The sequence below is a fragment of the Chiloscyllium plagiosum genome, unplaced genomic scaffold (genome assembly GCF_037043375.1).
Source record: "Chiloscyllium plagiosum isolate Xiang-an unplaced genomic scaffold, Cpla_swu_hap1 HiC_scaffold_2, whole genome shotgun sequence".
NCBI classification, from domain to species: domain Eukaryota; kingdom Metazoa; phylum Chordata; class Chondrichthyes; order Orectolobiformes; family Hemiscylliidae; genus Chiloscyllium; species Chiloscyllium plagiosum.
In genome coordinates, this window is record NW_028270140.1 from 112,175,521 (window position 1) to 112,191,338 (window position 15,818).

At 42.3% G+C, this 15,818-nt stretch overlaps 1 protein-coding gene across 2 annotated transcripts in view; it reads right to left on the reverse strand.

Annotated features, from left to right (window-relative positions):
* LOC122556227 (uncharacterized) overlaps positions 1–14,989 on the reverse strand; it is a 197,022-nt gene extending 182,033 nt beyond the window's left edge. For both annotated transcript variants that reach the window (XM_087999688.1, XM_043702808.2), the window contains exons 1-2: positions 14,608–14,989; positions 11,648–11,820 (exon numbers count right to left, since the gene is read on the reverse strand). The gene's annotated coding sequence lies outside the window, so the exon portion shown is untranslated. The remainder of the gene's footprint in view (positions 1–11,647; positions 11,821–14,607) is intronic.
* Positions 14,990–15,818: the final 829 nt, after the last annotated feature.

The window sequence follows — 15,818 nt, forward strand, 5'->3', positions numbered from 1 at the left end:
TGGACCATTCAGCCCTTCAGACATATTCTACCATTCAAATAGATCAATGACTGACGTGTATTTCAAGGAGAAAGTGAGATCTGCAGATGCTGGAGATCAGAGCTGGAAATGTGTTGCTGGAAAAGCGCATCAGGTCAGGCAGCATCCAGGGAACAGGAGAATCGACGTTTCGGGCATGTTCTTCAGGAAGAAGGGCTTATGCCCGAAACGTCGATTCCAGACGTGTATTTCAACCCCATTCACCTGCCTTTGTTACATCTATCTTAACACCCTCATCTAAAGATAAATAATTATCAATCTCAGTCATAAAAGGCTCACTTGTTCCAATATCCATAACCTTTTGGAGGAGAGTTGCAGACTTCTACAACTTACTGTGTGGGAAATAATGCTTCCTGATTTTAATCCTAAATGGCCTGACTCTAATTTTAAGATGATGGGTTTAATTCAATGCTCCCTCTACCAATAGGTTTGAAGGTTGAAGGTAGTGTGTGTGTGTGTGCTGTCTACCTGCCTAGATGTCCCGCCCCCAATGCTTTTATACTAATGTCTGCATCAGCGACCTGAGACTCCTAGTCAATTTTCATCTCCCAAGAAACTGAGCACTCAATATTAGTTATAATTAGGCACACCATTTAACAACGTTGCAAAGTTGAAAGCTGATCTTTCAAAAAAAGTTGATTCAAAAGAATAAAATGAACAAGGACGCTTATGATTTAAAGCGGAATTCACAGTCTGTTGTTTAGTATTCTGCTAATTCTATAATGCTCTTGTCTGAAATCTGTGAAATGCACAGAATTTGGGTACTCCAACATGAAGAAATACAAATAGGTATGGTGCCAACTTAATTCAGTCTAAATTAAATTTTAACATTTAAAATCATTCAGACTATTAAAGCAATACTTTAGAATGGAACAAATACCATCTACATTTATTAAAAAACCTCTCAAATAAAGGGGATGTTATGAGGCATAAGCAGACCTAAGGTTTTGTCATCAACTACCAGTGGGAAATCTGGCTGCTCAGCAGCAATGAGCTGGCATCCATGTTCATTAGTGCAGAATGGATTGTCACCCTCACGATTAGGAAGGCTAACTGGCCCACAACTCTGTAGACCCAGCAGCACCAGAAGGCGGTAATGGTCATTGCTGCTGAGACAGCTATTTTCATAAAGAATTTGAAGTATTTGGATTGGCGTAGATGGGACACCCCAGCCACAGGGTTGGAACAGGGGTCACGTTGGAGAGCCGGGGAAGAGGGTCAAAGAGGATACCATTTGAGGAGTTGACCAAATGGTACAGGAAAGGAGGTACTCATGGCCCCACCCACTCCTTGGCCACACTGTCACGGCTGCTGGTCTGCCTTCCTTTACAGACCAAAAAATTATACTGGAAGTGGAAAGAGACACTCAAGTGTCAGTTAATTGTCCATTCAGGGCCTTAATATGCTTAAAGACAGGGAGGTTGCCTGATTCTTTACCTCAGCTCAAATACGTGAACACTGGTTGCCTTCTGCTCACCTATTTTGTTTTATGCACCCACATACCTGCCCCTGAAACCTCACACAACCTTCAAGTCAATCACTGTGGTCTGTAAATTTCAGCCCCATGAAACCATACTAAGGCAGAAGCATGAATAACCAAAGTTATAAATAGAAATGTTAGGTCAGATGGCCAAATGTTTGGACAAAGCAATAGGTTTTTAGGAGATTATTAAAGGACAACTGTCTTTTAGAAAGACAGAAAGGTGGAGGGAGAATATTCAGATTTTGAGGCAGAAGCAATGAAGGAACAGACACTAATAGTGAAAGAATTAAAAATGGGGTACATAAAAGACCAAAATTGGGACACAATGTTGTGTGGTTGTAGTAGATAACATTTTAACAAAAGTTCAAGGCCATAGAGGGATTTGAAAACAGAATGAAAATTTTAAAATCGAGACAGAGTTTGATTGTGAACAAATATAGCTCAGTATAGGAAGAAAGTGGATTGGGGAAAGGAACTTGCTGCAAGTTAAGATACTGGCAGTAGAGTTTTGGATGTTCTCAAGCTTACAGAAGCTAGTATGTGGAAGACCAGCCAGGAGTGCAGTGGAATAGTTGAGTCTAAATATTAAAACAGCATGAGCGAATGTTTCAGCGACAGCTAAACTGGAACAAGGTGACATCCAATGAGATTATTGACGCAGAAATACATGATCTTATTGATGGCACACATCAGATGTTGGACGTTCATCTCAGAATCAAATGTAAAACAGACTGGTTTCATCTTAGACTGTTGCCAGGGACAGGGTTGAAGTCAGTAGATAGAGAACGAGTTTGGATCAGGGTCTGAAAACAGTTGCTTCAGTATTTAATTGTAGGAAATTTATGATCATGGTGTTGGAAAGGCATTCTATAATCTAGCCACTGTGGAAGAATTGAGAGAGATGTGATACAGAGCTGGGTGTTGGCACTCTACATGTGAAAACTTATGTCCTGCCTTCAGATAATGTCACCAAGGGCAGCATTTGGATGGGAAGTTAAGAGGGCCAAGGATAATTCTGTGACAAATACCAGATCAAGCAGTGTGGGTGCAGGACCAGAAGCAATCGCAGATGATCCTCTGGTTATGATTAGAGAGATAACAATGTAATCCTCGAGAGGTGTCTCACTCAGCCAAAAATAGTGCAGAGATTTTTGACAAGGATGGAGTCAACCATGCCAAAGGCTAAAAAGTGGTTCTAGAGGATGAGGGCATAAAGTTTCCCTTTATCACTGTTACATAGGATGTCATTTGTGACTTTGCTAAGCGTTATTTAATTACTATGGCAGGAATAGAAATCTGATTGAAAGGATTCAAACATGGAGTTCTGGAATGATGGAAGATTTAAAGATAAAAGGGACAACTCCTGAAAACAGAATTTTTATTATAATGGGCAGCATGTAGACCAGGAGAGGAAGTGGAATAATCAGCAGTATCTTGGAACAGGATCAGGGAACAGGCTTTGAGATGGATAAGGTGAAATCAGAGAGAGTGTGAGGAGAGATGAGTGAAAAGCTAACAAATGTTATGAGTTCAGGACTGTGGCAGGAGAGAGCATTAAATGTAGTTCGGCCAGGTAGCCTAGTGAGAGGAAACATGAAATGTTATTTGAACAGGTAAGCCAGTAAAAGGCATGGTGCCACAGAGGCAGCTGACCAAAATGGCTTGATCTCAGCGACAGAGAAAGCTCTCACATATTGTTGGATGTGAGGTTGGAAGGAAAAATGGAGAGAGATTTAAATGGAAGGTTAACAGAAATGTAGCCAGGAGATAACGGTACTCCCAAGATGATCTGGGAAAAGTGAGCAGTTTTAGATGATGACAGCAAGACATGATAGTGTTTTCAGTCACCTAATTGATATGGTGCAAAAGGAAGCCATTTGTTCATGGCAACCTATGAATAGTTGGGTATTACAAGGATCAGTGTTTGGATCAGCTATTCATAATAAATATTAATGATTTAGATGAGGGAACTAAAGGTAATATCTCCAAGTTTGAAGATGACTAAGCTAGTTTGGGGGTGGGGGGGTAAACTGTGAAGGGGATGCAGAGATTCTTCAGGGTGATTTGAACAAGTTGAGGAGGAATATACACGGTAGATCAAGTACAATGTGGATAAATGTGAGGCTAATTACACGGGCAGCAAAAGCAGGAAGGCGGATTATTATCTGAATGGCAACAGATTGGGAAAGGTGGAGCTGCAAGGTGACTTTTGTGTCATTCTACACCAGTTGTTGAAAGTAAGCATGTGGGTGCAGCCGATGGTGAAGAGGTCTTCATGGTGAGAGGATTTGGGTACAGCAGTAGGGATGTCTTGCCGTGATTGTACAATGCCTTGGTGAGATCACACCTGGAGTCATTCCTAAAGAAGGGCTCATGCCCGAAACGTCGATTCTCCTGCTCCTTGGATGCTGCCTGACCTGCTGCGCTTTTCCAGCAACACATTTTCAGCTCTGATCTCCAGCATCTGCAGTCCTCACTTTCTCCTTGAACTGGTTTCTGGGATGGACTAACCCTTTCATCATTTATATAAATGGTTTAGATGTGAACATAAGAGGGATACTTAGTAAGTTTGCAGGTGATATCAAAATTGGAGGTGTAGTGGACAGTGAAGAAGGTTACCTCAGTTTAAAACGGGATCTTGATCAGATGAACCAGTGGGCTGAGAAGTGGCAGATGGAGTTTAATTTAGATAATGCAAGCTGCTGCATTTTGAAAAAGCAAATCAGAGCAGGACTTACACTTAATGGTAAGGTCCTGGCAAGTGTTGCTGAACAGAGACCCTTGAGGTGCAGGTTCGTAGTTCTTGAAAGTAGCATTACAGGTAGATAGGATAGTGAAGGCAGCGCTTGATATGTTTTCCTTTAATGGTCAGAGCATTGAGTATAGGAGGTCGGAGGTCATGTTGCAGCTGTAAGCCAATTTTGAAATATTGTGTGCAATTCTGGTCTTTTCGGACGGATGTTGTGAAACTTGAAAGGGCTCAAAAAAGGTATACAAAGACGTTGCCAGGGTTGGAAGGTTTTAGCTATAGGGAGAGGCTGGGGCTGTTTTCCTCATTCCTCATGAAGGGCTTATCTGATTTGCTTGCTCCTCAGGTGCTGTGCTTTTCCAGCAACACACTCTTGACTCTGGCACCTCCAGCATCTGCAGTCCTCACTTGCTTGTCCCTGTTTTCCCTGGAGCATCAGGGAATAAGGGCTGCCCTTACAGAGGTTTATAAAGTCATGAGGGGCATGGATAGGGTAAAATAGACATGGTCTATTCCCTGAAGGTGGGGAGTCCAGAACTAGAGGGCATAGGTTTAGGGTGAGAGACAAAAGATATAAAAGGCATCTAAGGGGGCAACTCTTTCACACAGAGGGTGGTGCATGTATGGAAATAACTGCCAGAGAAAGAGGTGGAGGCTGGTACAACCACAGCATTTTAAAGGTATCTGAATGGGTATATTAATAGGAAGGGTTTAGAGGGATATGGGCCTAATACTGGCAAATGGGATTAGATTAGGTTAGGATACCTGGTCAGCTTGGACGAGTTGGATTGAAGGGTCTGTTTCCATGCTGTCCATCTCTATGACTCTATGACTATAACCTATGAAGATAGACTGGATCAGTTAGAACTATGTTCATTGGTGTTTAGAAAAATGAAAAAGGATGTCATAGAAACTGTAAAACTCTAACAGGACTAGACAGGGTAAGTACAGAAAGGGTGCTTCCAATGACCATGAAGTCCCAAACCAGGGATCTCAGCCTAAGGATATGGGATAGGCCATTCAGACTGAGATAAGGAGAAATTTCTTCATCCATAGAGTGGTAAGCATGTGAAATTATCTGCCATGGAAAGCAATTGAGGCCAAAGTATTCAATGTTTTCAAAATGAAGAAAGATATTGTACTTAGAGCTAAACAGATCAAAGTGTATGGGGAGAAAGAAGAAACAGGTACTGAGTTGGCTGATTAGTCATGGTCATATTGAATGGTAGAGTAGACTCGAAAGGCAAAAAGGCCTATTCCCACTCCTATTCTCTATGTTTGTCAGTCTTTTTATAAACATAGACTCATACAGCATGGAAACAGATCCTTCGGTCCAACTCATCCCTGCCAAACAGACATCCCATTCTGACCTAATCCCATTTACCAGCATTCGACCCGTATCCCTCTAAACCCTTCCTATTCATATACCCATCCAGATGCCAGTTAAATGTTCCAATTGTATTCGCCTACACAACTTCCTCTGGCAACTAGTTCCATGTACAAGCACCATACTCTGCATGAAAATGTTACTCCTTGGGTCCTTTTTAAATCTTTCCCCTCTCACCTTTAACCTATGTCTTCTAGTTTTGGACTCCCCCACACTACTTTGGCTACTTACCTTATCCAAGCCCCTCATGATTTTACAAACCTGTACAATGTCTCCCCTCAAGTCTCCGATGCTCCAGGTAAAATAGCCCTAGCCTATCCAGTCTCTCTGTATAGTTCAAACCCTCCAGTTCCAGCAACATTTTTGTAAATCTTTTCTGCACTCTCTCATGTTTAGCAACATCCTTCCCATAGAATGGTGATTAAAATTGTGTTTTTATGCCTGCACTAGATCTCTACTTGAGCATCTTATATACTGCCTTTCTCCAAGTAACCCTGCACATTCTTTCTTTTTTAAATAACCATCCAATTCTCTTTTAAATGAAATGATTAAACTTGCCTCAACCATACTCTTAGAGTTTGCATTCCTGCCCTGAACCACTCTCTGTACTTAAAGACTTTCCTAATATCACTTCTCTTTTTTTTACTGAATACTTCAAGTCTGTGCTCTCTCTCTCATTCTCAATTGGCTTCGGGAAGTCCAGAACTCCAGTAAGTTAGTTAAGCATGATATTTCCTAAAGACATTCATGCTGGCTCTTCTTAATTTACCTTCTTAATTGTCCATGAGACAAATTTCTACAAGTTTCCCAATTATCAAAGTTAAACTCACTAGGCTGTTGTTGCTTGGCTTTTCTTGACACCCATTTTGAATGTTTGTAATTCTTTAGTCTTCTGACCTCACACCTGATTCTTTAATTCACATTTCTTTCAGTATCCTTGAAGGCATCTCATGCAATGCCAGTGCCTTTTCCTTTCCAATCTTCTTGGGTTGGAGAACAAAATCACCTTAACTTTCTACTTCTCACTTGTACACTATGACCCCAAAGGAATGTGCAAATATTGAATGTCAAGCAAAATTCTAATGCAATCCACAATCAAAAAATCTCTCAATATGTGTTACAATTGCATTTATTACTGGTGTAAGCTACTTCTTAAGAACTGATTGTACTTGTCAAAATGCTAATATGTGAGCCCAATGTTCATAGGTCAGTTGAGCTGCATAATTTCACAGGTTAAGGTACTGATATGGATATATTTGGAATTATACTTACATCAAGAAAGAAAATTGTGTGCATGTGAAGCTTAGGTGGGTTGTAGACCATTAAAAGTAAGTATTGGAAATATGAACTTAGTTTTAGCAGCCTTTGAAAAGTTCAAAACACCTCCCAAATCATTGGCAAACTTTGACAAGGTTGAAGAGAAATATGATAGGAAATAACAGATGAAGGGCAAAGTGACCCAATGTGTATGCATGGGTCAGTAGACAAATGGCAAAAGTTGTTCAACACTTAACTCTCTCTTTGATCACTCATGAAGTGAAACTGTTATGGCATGAAGTGATTGCAAGGAGGGCAGCCCTGTTTTCCGCTCCAAGGCACCATCCTACCAGATAGAAATTTATGCAAGCCTGAAAGAAAAGTGGAGAGAGACTGGAGGCTGTGTCTGACAGTTAGTCTCAGTGATTGTGCTAAATTTATGCTCTGTCTTAGCTGCAGCTGATGACATTATTTCATATTAAGCTCCTAGCTGGCACACAACCTGTGCAGATTACTCTTGGTCACTTCAAGCTGGATGCTCCAATACCTGTACAAACAATTCTATAAGTTGGGGCTACTTTTGCATGTGCAGTCATCAGGCTGTGCTGACATTTGATATCTGATGTGTAAAGATATGGGGGGAGTGCTTCTGAATATTATCCCACATTCAAGTTACATACAATTTTACAAATTGCAGTATATATGGCCTGAAATGGCAAACCACCTGGACAGGGGAAACTTCTCCATACCACTCCTTAGCTGAGACAAAATACTCATACCTATATTTATAACTGAAGATGCAAAGGGACCAGAGAACAAACATAGATATTGAGCCTGATAGACAGGAATGCCATAGGTACGTCTTGAATGTGATGAGTTATTTATTTTTTTCAAATTCATTTAGGGGATGTGGGGCATTAATGGCTTGAGAAACATTTATTGCATATTCCTAATAGTCCCGGAGAACACAACTGGAGATTTCCTTTTTAAACCACTGGTCAGATGTTTCCCAGAAATTTGTGGGAAGCTAAAGAAGAGATTGCTGGGACCTTTGCTGAGATATTTGTCTCATCGATAGCCATGGGCAAGGGGCTGGTGGAACAGAGGTTGACTAATTTGGTGACATTATTCAAGAAAGGCAATAAGGAAAAGCTAGGGAGTTAAAATTCAGTGAGCCTTATGTTATTGGTGGGAAAGTTGTTGGAGGGGATTCTGAGGGACAGGATTTATGTGCATTTGGAAAGTCAAGGACATTAGGGATAGTCAGCATGTTTTTGTGCATGGGAAACCATGTCTCACTGACATGATTTGAGTTTTTTTGTAGAGGTGACAAAGAAGATTGATGAAGGCAGAGCAGTATTGTTATCCAAATGGACATCGACAAGGTTCTGTATGGTGGACTGGTTAATAAGGTTAGGTCACAAGAGATCCAGGGGGAACTAATCAATTGCTTGAAGGTTGGAGATGGAGGGTTATAGAGGGTGGAGGTTGTTTTTTGGATTGGAGGCCTGTGACTAATGGTGTGCCACAAGGACTAGTGTTGGGTTCACTGCTTTTTGTTATTTATATAAATGATTTGGATGTCACTATAGGAGGTATGGTTCGTACGTTTGCAGGTGACACCAAAATAGGTGGTGTAGTTGACAGTGAATAAGATTAAGAGTACACAGAACCATCAGATGGGCCAATTGGCCGAGGAGTGCAAATAGGGAGTTTAATTAGGATAAACATGAGGTGTTGCATTTTAGTAAGGCCCACCAGGGTAAGACTTATACAGTTATTAATAGGTCCCTGGGGAGTGTTGCCGATAAAGGGAACCTAGGTGTACAGGCACACAGATCCTTCAAAGTGAATTCGCAGATCGGTAGGGTGATGAAGACTTGGTCATAATGGTCATAATACTGAGTATTGGAGTTTGCAATACTGATAAAAATCTGCTTGCCTCTCTATAGGAATGATATTGTTAAACTTTAAAGGGTGCAGAAAAGATTTACAAGGATGTTATTGGGACTGGAGGGTTTGAGCTGTAGGGAGAGATTGAATAGTTTGGGGCTTTTATTTCCTTGTGGCTTCAGAGACTAAGGGGCGACATTATAGAGGTTTATAAAAGCACAAATGGCGTGAATAGCATGAATATCCAATGTTTTTTTCCTAGCGTAGGGGAGTCCAAACTAGAGGACATATGTTTAAATGTGAGAGGGAAAAGATTTAAAAAGTGCCTGAAGGGTGATTTTTCATGCAGGGGGTGGTGCATGTTTTGAATAAGCTGCCAGAGGAAGTGGTGGAGGTGAGTACAATAACAACATTTAAAAGGCACCTGGATGAGTATATGAATGGAAAGGATTTAGAAGGATATGGGCCAAATGCTGGCAAATGGTTCTAGATTAGTTTGGAATGTCTGGTCAGCGCAGATAAGTTGGACCATTTCTGTTTCTGTGCTATATGATTCTATGACACTGCAATCCATTTCAGAGGGAGTTCCAGGATTTTGACTCACCGACACTGAAGGAATGACTGCATGTTTGACAGCCTGGATGATGAGACGCTTGGAGCAGAACTTGTTAGTACTGGTGTTCTGATTAATCTACTGCCCTTGTCCTTCTAGAAGATAGTGGTCATGGGTTTGGAAGGTGCTACCTAAAGAAACCTTAATGAACTTCTTCAATGCATTGTGTAATAAAGGAATAAATTAGCTTCAGATCTTGTATGCACAAGGAAACTCTCAGCAAGGTCTCCTGATTGTGATTCCTTGCCCAGCTATACATGTGACTACATTGAATGAGGACAAATTGGGATAAAGACCATGATGCCTTGCACAGTCAAACAGCCCACTAATTCCTTTGACCTTGAATATGCAAATGATGAATTACCACTCGGATAAGCAGATATCCAGCATCTGTGGAAGTGCACAAGTCCAAGAATCAACTGCCTGGAGTGTCAGAAATTTGAAGGAAAAAAATGGCAAATAAAAGTTTAAAACTTAACAACTTAAACAATACAGCTAAAGACTTCTGATGTTTCATTATGGTCCAGTATACATTAAATAGTGTTAACATTTCTATTCTAAGTCATCATATTTTCATAATAAAAATCTATATTCAGACACTTCCAACCAGATGTAGCCTTACCCAACAATCCAGTAACTGATACTGTTCCAGAACACAGACAAAAAGAGACAATATTACCCTAGCAGTCACCAGTCTTTCACCATCCTTCTGAACACCTGGTGAAACTTGGCAGTTTGAATGCTAATGATTAGAAAATAAATTCCTCGTCAGTCCTGGGAAGAAGCCTGCGCCAGACTTTGTTTAATGTAACACAGTCATTGTCTGCATGATCTTGACAGGCTGCTGCTCAGATTTCAGTGACATATTGAGCTACAACCATTGAGTCTTAGAGTCATAGAGTCATAGAGATGTACAGCATGGAAACAGACCCTTCGGTCCAACCCGTCCATGCCAACCAGATATCCAAACCCAATCTACTCCCACTTGCCAGCACCCAGCCCATATCCCTCCAAACCCTTCCTATTCATATACCCATCCAAATGCCTCTTAAATGTTGCAATTGTACCAGCCTCCACCACATCCTCTGGCAGCTCATTCCATACACGCACCAACCTCTGATTGAAAATGTTACGCCTTAGGTCTCTTTTATATCTTTTCCCTCTCACCCTAAACCTATGCCTTCTAGTTCTGGACTTACCCACCCCATGGGGAATTTGTCTATTTATCCTATCCATGCCCCTCATAATTTCGTAAACCTCTATAAGGTCACCCCTCAGCCTCCAACGCTCCAGGGAAAACAGCCCCAGCCTGTTCTGCCTCTCCCTGCACTTATAGACAGTGGGATGTACAGTCTTTCTTCACCTGTTCTGCCATTCAGGACTTTGTGGACAGAACTTTGTCTGGTACCTCCTGTGATCTTTCTGCTATCAGTGGCCCTACAAGGAGCAAGGAGCTCCCGAAGGGATGTACAAGTGATTGTCAGACTGCACAATTTTCTCTGCAACCGTGTGGCAATGCATGGATGCAAGTAAATGTAATAATTTCAATAAATAAGGCATATATTCAAGATCCATTCATATTGTTATGTAATTATATGCTGAGATAAAAGCTGTCATTAAAGTAGAGTTGAGGATCATCTCATCAACTGCAATCTTATTAAATGGTGAAGCAGACTCAATGGGCTGAAAGGCCTATTTCTAAGAATTGATAAAACAGCACTTCAGTTCAACTGGTATGATTTAATATCAAGAGCTTGTGAATTGATTATGGAAGCTAATTAAACATTGGCAACTATCAAGTGAAAAAAAAGCCTTGTTGAGACCCAAAACAAACTTAACCTCGCCGTGGAAATTTATGACCGAGATAGAACAGGCAAAGTTTGCATTAAGCCAGCACACAGGTTAATGACAAAACCTGAACTCATCGTTTGGCTACAGTGTGGCTAGTTAGCTCAGGTGGCTAGACCATGGTTTCTGCTGCAAAGTAATGCCAATAACTCAGGTACGATTCCTACTCTGGTTTGCTAACACTCAGGTTTAACTCACCACCACTCTCCTTAATTGGAGAGAGTGGGTCAGTGCCTTTTTTTTAACCTTCGCTGTAGATGTTAACTTTCCAAAGATCGTCCCATGCAGAATGTATTAAGCTTTGTATTGGAAGGTTAGTTGCACGTTCTGCCGGGTTAACAGCTGGTTTTTGTTGTTTTGAAATCTGCAAGCACTTACCTGAAACCAGATCCGACACCAATGTTGGGAATTCTAACAGTTTTCTTCCCCAGTCACAGCCTACAGGAAAATTACACGCCTGTCCCGAATCTGGCGTATTTCTCTTGGAGGGGAATCCACCAGCAGCTTCTTCATCAAATGTTTGGCGTTTCCAACCGGATTAGGAAAGATGCCTGTAACAGACAATTGATTGAAATGTTATCGATTAGACACCGTGATGTTTCGCTTTATCACCCCAGACAGGACGGCCTTTTTCCTTTCTGGGAGAAAGGGGGCTGGTGAGGTGGATAATGTTGCTCAGTGAGTTTTGGCGCGGGTGTCACTTTAAACATTGATGAGAAGATTTTGTTTCCCCCCCCCCCCCCCCCCCCCAAAAAAAGGAAAGCGACACGTGGGAAGTCTGGTTCCAACACACATGGTTCCGGGATATTTCCCGGCGCGGTGCACCATGAGATCAAAGACTTTGGAACAGACAGTTTATTGCATTTGATTCATTTGCCTGTCTCCCTCTCTTCTCCCAAGTCCCTCCCCACCTCATAAAACAAGACTTGCGGAAAGACTCTCTCCTCACATCACTGTTAGCAAGAGCAAGACATATTCTGGGGTTTTATTTTGCTTAAAATGCTTATCAACACCCTTGGAGTTCTCTAACATTTCGTGAGGGCTTTCAGCATCGAAATACTGCATTTCAATATGCTTTTCATAAGGAAATCTAAATTATCCAGTCACGCTGAGGAAATCTGTTTTTTTTTTGTTCTGACAGATGTAGAGTCTTTAAAACTGAGAAAAAGAAGTACAATTCGTCATTTCGATGTTTAAACCATGCCTTTCGTTCACAGTAAGTTGAAAGACAGCCCGAGTCCCGAAGGCAGCGCTGATTGTCCATGAGGGGGCGCCACACCCCACCATAAACCCTGTCGTTCCTCAAACAGCTCCTAGTCCAAGTCTGAAACGAGGTAATGAAAAGGCAATCACAGTCTGTCATAAACGCTACCGTTCTCGTGTCGACCCCGCACCAACGCAGTGAATGGCACCGATGGAAATCTCGCTGAAAGAATCTAGCAAGGCTTCCAGTAACGAGGGCGCACAAAGAATTTTGTTTTCGTTTTAATGAACCTCTCGGATGCTGAGGGGGCTCCTGTTAAAAGTCTTGTCCATTGCTGTCTGTGAGACGGCGTTCTGTGTGCACTTTTAATTTTGATTTGCATTCTAATAGGACTTTTACCCGTTTTAGCTGGTCACTCTCACTCTTTCCCCCACCCCACACACACACACCCAGTGTTGTTTAGGTGTCAGAGGGACAACATTAGGCAAAATGAGAGACAGTTTAAAAAATTGGACACAGTTCAGATTTTCAGATGTCACACACAGGCGTATGTCACTCACTCGGGAGTATCTGGAGTTCAATTCAGATTTGGGGGAGCAATGTCACCTTACTGTATCAGAATACATAACGTCCAAGCCCTGACGTTCAGGGATGCTACATGCAAATTCTCGCAACGGAATCACATTTCCTTTTTAAGCCCTGGGTCCTGCTAATTATACGGAGGTCCTGTTTGGAAAAGTTTCGCGAGATAATGCTAAATTATGTTTTATTGTGGAACTTGAAGCCGTGCCCAGCATCATGCTGTAATCGCACATTTAATGAGCTCTGGGAAGGAGTACTGTATTGGATTCAAATGTAAAGAGGTGGAGGGCGGTGAAAATCAAATAAATCCACCCAACAGCTTTCTGCTCGCTGATCCGTGCCCAAATTTGAACAAAATGGATTGGTTTGAAACGGCATTTATTCCGTTATAATTTTCGTTTGTCACCAGGATCCGTGCACAGTCACACAGTTATTTATCAAGTGGTAGATGATTGAAGTGTGCTTTTTACGGAATGCTTTATTCCCCAGTGACTGTTTGTCTGGGTGTTGTTTTGCCAAAGGTAAACAATGGAGAAGGAATGAAAAGGGGCTTTTTTTGTCCTACGATCAAAAGCGTTTGCTGGTTTCTGCAAGAGTCCGTTTGCTCCAGTGCATCTCTCTGAAAGCCTCTGTTAAAGAGGGGCTCTCCATCTCTCTCTCCCTGAATTCCCCTCATCTATTAGATTGTAATTTGTATTCTATCTCTCCCCCCGCCCCCACCCCCTCCTCCCGTAATGACTCTCAGCAGAATCAACGCTGTCGAGGAATTATCCTCCCCGTACATCCGACCGCACAAGGAACCGACTAAATGTTTGAAACATTAAACTCTGCAGTCGCCATTCTTTCTTTACCTCCTTTGTCTTTCGCTGCCCTCTGCTTTTCTTCGTCTTTTGCAAATGTTTATATGAACTCTGGACAATGCCCCGCACAGCTACACACAGCTTTACACAGAGGCGTGCAGACACGTTCCCACAGTCTCGCCACAGACACACCGCTAACATGCACAGAACTCACACCGCACACTTGCATACACACCTCAGCTCTGCATCCCTGCGCGTCGTCATACTCTGCCAGACATATAAGCCGGCTGGACACACACATGCAGAATACTCACGCGGCAGATCCAATCAGTCAGACACACACACACACACACACAGCATGTTCTCGCACACGCCCTCACTCTCATTCACAGAGTTAGGGAGAGGATCGCGTTCACCCTTAATGCACACACCCCTCCCCACTCCCCACACTCCTGCTTGCAGCTCTTACATTCATTCTCCTCAGTTTTCCAACATGTGCTCGCCGTGCCTCTACCAACCTCCTGCGTGTTTTCTTTGTGTTCTCTCCGTCCCTCTCATCCCTCTTGCTCACTTAAATCAGAATCTCCAATACTCCTTCCCCTAGTCTCATCGAAGCGGATATCTCCCAACATTTAGCCTTTGGTCAAACCCATTTCAAATTTTTGGAGCAATTTCATCAATGAATATTCATAAGCACAAATCATAGCATTGAAATTCTGCTACAATGGGCTAATTCAAAAGTCAGCTTTTACCTCTCGCTGGTCGGATGCTCAAGAAAGTCCCTTTGAAACGCGATGTACAGTCCAGACTCGAAAATGGTAGGAGGTGCTGCACAAGCCGGTGGTGAGGGAATGGTGTTCCGAGCAGAGACTCGACTTGCCCGGTCACTCTCTGAAGCTCGACCGGGAGCAGAGTGTGTAATCGTGGGCACCAGTGGCTCCTCTCAGCCGGAAGGGAGGAAAGAAGTACAATTCTAAATTGCAGCAAGTTCAAATGCGGGATTTGACACCTATCATTATTCCGTCAGCATTGTGGAGGGTGGAGCCCCCACGTCTTTGGGGCTGGATTGCCGGAAAAAAAAGGACATCTGAATCTTGGATGAATTACAAAGAGCCAATTGATGAAAAGACTCCCACGACCACCTTTAACCCTTAAAAGGAATATTGTCCACTCTATAAAGTTTCCTCCTCTTCCCCCCCCCCCCCCCCTTCCTAAACCAGCAGGTCGCTTCTTCCCATGAAGGGACCTCTTTGAGATATCCGATCTCTGATGAAATGTATCTGCCCTATCAGTTCTTCAAAGATTAGGTTTGAATGAGAGTGGGAAAAAAAAGCGGCTCCATTTATAGCCAATGCCGAGCCGTGATAGGGCTGATTGCCCGCGAATAGTTAGGAAGTGCAGGTAGGACAGGAAGCGATCTCTCTGCAATGGCTCTTACTGAGCATCTTGTGTGAATTGACGATAATTTAGTTATCTGCCTCTCACCAGCACCCCCATCCCACCCACCCGTCCTCCCCCTTTCAGCTTAATGTGGTAGTAAGGTTTCGGGCTGTCTAACAGATACCTAGACGGTGTAACCGAATTGTCGTTAAACGGCTTGTGAAACAAAGCAAATGATGATCTAAAGTGGGTTTTTCCCTGATAATAAAGAGTTAACTGTGCAGAACAGCATTGACAATCCTGACTGAAAATGAGAGTGAATTTGTTAGGAAAAATTAAGAAAAAAAAAGCTATGAACAACTAAAATGGCTTATTTAATGTGGATTCATTATTCAATGCTAAAAAAAATCAGTGGGGGGGGGAGGGATCAGAAATTGCTGGAAAAAGCTACAGCTGGAAATTGCAGAAGGGTTACTCTAGCCGAAACGTTAACTCTGGCTTCTCTCCGCAGACTTGCTAAATTCTTCCAGCCATTTCTGCTTATGTTATTAAATGTGGATTTTCGTTAGCATTCCTGTGTTAG